Source organism: Alosa pseudoharengus, unplaced genomic scaffold, assembly GCF_046254945.1.
Source record: "Alosa pseudoharengus isolate Yale_2024_CS ecotype anadromous, Long Island Sound unplaced genomic scaffold, YU_APseudo_1.1 YU_APseudo_1.1_scf_14, whole genome shotgun sequence".
NCBI classification, from domain to species: Eukaryota; Metazoa; Chordata; class Actinopteri; order Clupeiformes; family Clupeidae; genus Alosa; species Alosa pseudoharengus.
The window spans coordinates 35,395,016-35,402,515 of record NW_027468609.1 but is presented as its reverse complement, the minus strand read 5'-3'; the positions used below and the strand labels follow the sequence as shown (position 1 = coordinate 35,402,515).

The following is a 7,500-nucleotide window of genomic DNA, read 5'->3' as shown; positions in this document are numbered from 1 at the left end:
CACACACACACACACACACACACACACACACACACAAAATCTCTAAACAGATTTAGTCCTGTTAATGTGTTTATCAGATTTGGGGGTTAAAGTCATAAAATCACTTTATGGGCGGGGTGGTTTGGGGGGCGTGATTTGTGAGCGTGTGTGAGTGTCTGTGTGTACATGTGTTAGCGTCTATGCAATGACTTCAACAAAACACACTCAACTTACACTCCTACACACACATACACATACTTAAAACAGCTCACAGTGAGTTGACTTGTTCAGCAGAGAGAGGAAGAAAAATTAAGTGATGCATTTCAGAGAGAGAGAGAAAGAGAAAGAGAGAGAGAGAGAGAGAGCTTTATTAAATTCTCTGTAGGTGCCATTTTGGATTGGAATCATTCAATATGGGACCCGTTATCACCAGTAAGAAAAATAACCTCTCTGCAGAAGCACAACAACCAATCACGTCCACCGTCATACTACAAACCCGCAAATACCTGGAGCTGCAGGAGCAGACATTGCACGCATGTGCACACACACACACACACACACACACACACACACACACACACACACACACACACACATACACACACACAATGAAACCTGGAGGAGCTGAAAACATTTAACATTTCACATAAATTAGGTTTGGCTTTTGGCTTTAGACTAAGCCATCTCCTGAGAATATCTCACTAACTTCAGAGCTGGGAGCCAGACAGGGAATTACAGTTTTTTACAACTGTTTACACACGTTTTCAAAACTCTGTGTCTATTTTTCAAAACTCCACACACAAAACCAACAATTGCTCACACAAAATGCAAAATGCCTCAAATCTCCAGCAAAATGACACACAGCATTCAAAATGTCCACATCTTTAAATCAAACATTCGCCTCACATTGCAAACACTTTTGTCATAATATGACATTTTGGATACATCATGTACACACTGTTGCTCAAAACCTAAAGCTCTTCTGTCTTAGGCTTTCTATATGTAAGAGTGAAAGTTACGATATCAACAAAGAGAAGTTGAAATACACAGGAAAAATGCAAGCAATATTGAAACCAAAAATAGTGATTTTTCCCAAATAATTTGCTGTTGCGAATACAGTATTTTTCAGCTAACAAGAAAAAAAGCAAAGCAGAATACAATGACCACCAGATGTACATGGAGTTTTGAAAACACTGATTTTGCCTACTGTAAGACGGAAATGACTGACTATACTATCGAATTGCTTTGCTTTTTCCAAAGACAAGTGTGTGTGTGTGGGAGGGGGGGGGGGTGGTGTACAGTATGTATTCATAGGCCATGGGCGGATTATGAACTTTTGGGCCCCTGGGCCCAGATGCATTAAGGGCCCCCCACTTATTGTCGTATATGTGGGAGGGGGGGTTTGGGGGTCCTCCCCCAGAATTTTTTTTAATTTGTTTGATGTGATTTCCTGTATTCTGGTGAATTTTGGGGAAGGCCAATACTAAATTCAATAAGATTCATAGCCTACATCCTGATTTGTTGATATTGAGGCAATGAATCCATGCAAAGGCTTGGGCTTCAGGGCCCCCTGACCCCTTGGGCCCCTGGGCCTGGGCCCGGTAGGCCCATGCAGTAATCCATCCCTGTCATAGGCCTATAGACCCTTTCAACTGCAGAAACAAACAATCCTAAGCGTTCCTAAGGCATTTCTGGAGGCACAGAAAAATTTATTGAGCTAATGGTACTGAGTAAAAAGACACATTTTACATAAAGTCAACTTTTTGTGGAACATTACTGTAATTTTCCTTTCAAAGTATCTGCATTGGTTCTGAATAGTTAAACCGGAAATCCTCTGGGAGCAGATTGAAAGGGTCCATACCTATATAGACAGTATATCTATTCATAGACCTATACTAAGGCAATGATTGGATGGTGTTCAGTAAAGTAAAGAGTGTTTACACATGTGAAGAGAGAGAGTGAAGCACTGATGATTTAGTGTGGCATTTTGATGGGTTGTGTTTGAAAAACGAAATCAAGTTACTTCCTGTTAGATTTTTGTGTGTTAGGTAGAAAATTGTGTGTGGTGCAAAATGTGTTTTAGTCAATTGAAAACTGAGTCAAACACTGAGAATTAGTGTATGGTTTTGCAGATTTGGTGTGGGGTTATGATGTTAAGAAAACATGTTTAGAAAATTGTGTGACAAGAAAAGATTTAGTGTGTAAGCAGTTGAAAAATTTAGTGTGTAAGCAGTTGAAAAAAACTGTAAAAAAAATGGTGTGCGTGTGTGTGTGTGTGTGTGGTGTGTGTGTGTGTGTGTGTGTGTGGTTGTGGGTGTGTGGGTGGGTGGGTGTATGCACGTGAGTGAGTGAGAGAGAGAGAGAGAGAGAGAGAGAGAGAGAAAAAGAAGCAGACAACGCAATCCCACAGGTTGTGACTCCTTTGTGGGTTTCGGCCATGACATAGTGTTTTTTCACTGTATTCAGTACATTCATAAACACATGCACACTGGCTAAGAAGATCCACACAGACAACTAGTCAAACTCTCTCTCTCTCACACACACACACACACACACACACACACACACACACACACACACAGATGTCACGGGTCCGTCTCTGGCAGGAGGCGGCCCAGCCCTGTTCTGTCACCACCTCCAGTGGACCCAAAGAGCGCTGCCATGAACGAATAAAACACATGTTGCCAGGGGCAACCATGTTGGGTGTTGTTTGGGGGTTTGGTGGTATGTTTGCAGTCACTCACCACAAAGAATAATGCACTGTGAGTGTGTGCGTGTGTGTGTGTGTGTGTGTGCGTGTCTGTGTTCAATGTTGTGGGATGATATACACAAATTATGTGTGTATCTGTATGTGTGAGTGGGTGTGAACTGAAGATGCTGAACCACACAAGTCAGTCCTGTGTGATAAGCTGGAATGGGACTTTGTGTGTGTGTGTGTGTGTGTGTGTGTGTGTGTGTGTGTGTGTGTGTGTGTGTGTGTGTAAAGAGGTTTGAGGGTGCAAGCCACGGGATGAAGGATATCCTGTTTGGCTCTTGAGAGTGGAAATCATGTCATCACAGTCGAGAGTTAGAGAGACAGAAAGAGAAAGAGAGAGAGAGAAAGAAAAGAGGGAGAGAGAGAAGAAGGGATTGAGGGTGCCAAAGGGACCGAAAGTGATATCAGACCTATCCTCCCCTTCGCCCATAAAAAGCCTACATGTGAATCTGTGCATTTTACAGTGGGAGGGTAAGTACGTAAGTGTTAAAATGCAGTTTTGTGTGATGTGTTTGGGTGTGTGTGAATTAGTGATAAAAGAGTGCATGTCTTCACAGAGACAAGGGCCATTCTTCTTCTGACCACTGTGGTACGCAGACCCACTGAATTGAGACCCTAAGAACCACTGCATCCCTTCAAACATTCGCCAGAAAATTCAAATACAACACAGATCCTCAGCTCTGATACTACCCATGGTGAATGAATGTATATCTCTGTGTGTGTGTGTGTGTGTGTGTGTGTGTGTGTGTGTGTGAGAGAGAGAGAGAGAAAGAGAGAGAGAGAAAGAGAGACAGAGACACAGAAGAAAGAGAGAGAGGAAGAGGGAATTTGGTTTTCGTTTAGTTTAGCGTCTGTGTTTACATATGTTCTATCAGATCTGTGTGTTTCGAAGAGCTGAGTCCGATTCATTTCCCCAGACTATGCCGATGACATCATCAGCAGCAGGCGAATTGTGTGTAAAACTGTGAGTTCAAAAATACCTGCTGTCGAACACAAGCACAATTGTTGGCACATTTCTAGTAAACACTTGCACACAAACACACACAAATACACAATCTCATACACACACATGCTGACAAATATGTGAAGCTGGAGAGTGTACTTTCAATTCACAGTGGGAACATTACCAAGGAGTGATTTGTTTATCAGCAACAATAATATTTAGAGAGTGCCCAACCCACTTCCCCCTCCCCTCTCCCATCTTTGTCATTTTTTTACTCCTTCACTCACTCCCTCACTTTCTTTCTCTGTACTTCCATCTACCTTTTTCCTAGATTTCATCTCTTTTCTTTCTGTATCATCATGGCACCCTTCTTTTGATCAGGTCACCTGCTTGTTTCACACCATAATTACAATATTTCCATGCTTTTACATTACATTTAGCAGACACTTCTTGACCAAAGTGACTTACATATGTCAGCTATATTACAAGGGATCACATTGTCCCCGGAGCACCTTGGGGTTAAGTGCCTTGCTCAAGGGCACAACGGTGGAAGTTGGGAATTGAACTGACAACTTTCAGACTACTGCACGCTAGCCCAGCTCCTTAACCACTACACTACCACTGCCCCGGTGGTAACTTTTAGTTCACAACTTAGTTTCAGCACTGGCATTCCCTGAAGCATCTCGTATTTGATATCGAAAAATACTGGGAAACACCTTTAAAGTCATTGTAACTTTGTGGAGGCTGCTTAGATCGAATACATATTCTGAAGAATGTCAATCAACTTCTCAGGTCAAACACACACACACACACACAAACACACACACTGTGTTTTTCTCTCACACACACACACACACAGACATACATACTCACAGACATTATGAGCCCCACCCTCTGACGCAGGTCCTTTTTCCTGCTCTTGCCAGAACGTGATTGTTCAGGGGGACCCGCCAGCACAATCAGTCTCCAACACACACTTCCTGTTTCCTGTTGAGGAGGAAGCGCTGCTGTGGCTGACTTCCTCCTTCTCCTCTCCTCTCCCTCTCCCCCTCTTTGCATTCCTCTGATCCAACTAATTCAACCCTACCCAGAATGAGGGAGAGAGAGACAGAGAGAAAGAGAGGGAGAGAGGGAGAGGAGAGGGAGGAACAGGACAGAGACCATCAGGATGATAGAGGAAAGGAATGATTTTGTCACACACACTGGTAGCGTCACCCACCCATCCCAACCCCCTGCCCCTATACTCACACACACACACACACACACACACACACACACACACACACACACACACACACACACACACACACACACAGGTTTCCTCTGGCTAACACCTCTGTACTCCCACTCTTGTGTTCTGAAATTCAGAATGGCCTGTGCTCTCCCAAACACAATAGAACACACACACTCACCTCCTGTTCTTCTACCTGCACTTGAATGACTCCCATGATGTGTGGCACGTACGCTGAAGAGCTATCACAACAAAAATAACACAATAACACATTCAATCTCTCTCTCTCTCTCTCCCTCTCTCTCTTGCACACACACACACACACACACACAAACACACACACAGTCATTCGCTCACAGATGAGATGAACAACTCCAATGAAATGTTCACATGCACACACACTCACACACACACACACACACACACACACACACACAAAGATGTCCAGCTTTGTATACATATATTGTATATGTCCTGCAAAACACGAAATGCAGAATAACACAAATGCGCACAGCAACATGCATTGTGATGGAGGGGCCAAGGATCTCCAAGGCACCATCTGTGAGAGAGAGGTTAAGGGGAGAGTAGATGTGTCTGTGAAGCTCAATTTCCTCAACTAATGGGTCAGAAGGGTCAAAACCGGGATTGTGTGTCTGTCTGTCTCCGTGTGTGTGTGTGTGTGTGTGTGTGTGTGTCTGTCTGTGTGTGTGTGTGTGTGTGTGTGTGTGTGTGTAGTTGTGAGAGGGGTCCTGTTGGCACTCAGGACTTATGATAAATGATCCAGAGTTAATCTGCTGTGAGCTTTGCCCCCGTTGCTGCCAAAATACAGCCCCCCAGCAGACACACACACACACACACACACACACACACACACACACACACACACGCACACAGACTACCTTTGTGCTACCAAAGCCAATTTCTCATAATATCCATTTGTCAACATGTGTGTAATAAGTCCTTATTGTCTGTTGGAACCTGTTCACACTAATGCATGTCAGAATGCATTAGCACAAACGCAGACTTTCATGTCATATCCAAGAGCAGCACCATTTCACTGTTTCCATAAGGGCTTTCTTCAGATCCCTGTAGAACCATATGAGTTTGCAAAGGAATGGGTTTAAGTAGAGCCATATGAGGATGAACAAGGCCTTGACTGTTATGGTTCGTCAACAGAGGTGTCTCAAGAACCTTTAGTCTCCTTTAGTCTGGGTTCACAAAAGGATTGCCTTGCGATCTAATGGATATCATCTGATCATATCCCCACTTACTCTCTCTCATTCTCTTTTTTTCCTCCCAAACAAACATGAACGCAACCACATGCACATGTGCACACATACACATTAATCAGGTAATGACTAGTGTTTACATGTGTGTGTGTGTGTGTGTGTGTTTGCGTAACGGAATGGCAGAGAATATGTAAGCAGGGCCATGCCTAAGGGCTGTAGTGGGCCAAGCCCTCTGATCTGCCTGCTCTCAGTAATTAAGCCACAGAAGAGACTAATAGTGCAGGGACTAGGAGACACGAAACCATTCAGAGACCCAGCGTCACATCATGTCACCCCCAAGGCCTGTTCCTCACCGCCATCCCACCCTCTGACTCCCACTTTGCCGCCCATTTAGGATATGCCGCTCAAAGACCCTGATTCTCAGGCCGCATTCGGGCAGGATGGCGCGTGTTTGTGCAGCGAAAGGGTTTTATCAGCGCGCAACACTCACAGGATTTCCGGTTTGGGATTGTACGTCCGTTCTCCACGTTCCAGAGGAAGCGCCGCATAAAACCGACCTCAGACGCCCAGAGGCAGTTCACTTCTCCCGGGCCCAATGCGGCCCATGTTCACGCACCTCTGCATTAGTCTTTTAAACCAAAATAAATTAGTACGTGCCCCAGGTCTTTAACACAAAGTGACCATGGCTGACTTCGTCAAACAGCGGCAGGTTCTAGTAGATCATGGCTGTAGTTGCGCACAAGATGAATTGAGTGGCACCTGATTTTATGATGAAGTGGTGAGTAAATAAAGCGTTGCATCAGATGCACCGATTTATACATTTATATATTCAATGTATTCATCTACGTACGGATTCTGTCTTTTCTGGTGTAAACTGAAAATTGTTTATTTGTCTGCTATCCTGACTCGTTGAATCGGGGTACCTTATTATGCCAGATGTTGTTTTTTAGGTCCATATTATATCATAGGATAGATTAGGCCATGCTTAAAGTCAACAACGGCGTAGGCCTAGTCTTTGCAGTCTATGGCTTCACCAAAACAACTTATGCTGACACTATAGGCTAGCCTATGCCATTAATCAGTAGCTGGCCGACTTTTATTTTCTCGAGTAGCCTATTTGCCGACGAAACTCAGTCGGTAGTTGACATTTTTCTTTAGAAGAATATCTGTTCAGACTATGTAAATAGTGTTTTGATTTATCTGGTCATACCACATCCATCGTTTATTTATTTTTTTCAGTCTGTTTGAGTGTTGAAGCGATAGTGCTTTGGGGCGCATCGGGTGCTGGTCATACTCGCGAGCCTCGCACACAGATGGCGCATGTGTGACAAAGTTTTTTTTTTAAACATATACATAAACATAA

At 43.9% G+C, this 7,500-nt stretch overlaps 1 protein-coding gene across 3 annotated transcripts in view; it reads left to right on the top strand.

Annotated features, from left to right (window-relative positions):
- The first annotated feature begins 6,705 nt into the window (after positions 1-6,705).
- egfl7 (EGF-like-domain, multiple 7) overlaps positions 6,706-7,500 on the top strand; it is an 18,069-nt gene continuing 17,274 nt past the window's right edge. For all 3 annotated transcript variants that reach the window (XM_076284825.1, XM_076284826.1, XM_076284821.1), the window contains exon 1: positions 6,706-6,915. The gene's annotated coding sequence lies outside the window, so the exon portion shown is untranslated. The remainder of the gene's footprint in view (positions 6,916-7,500) is intronic.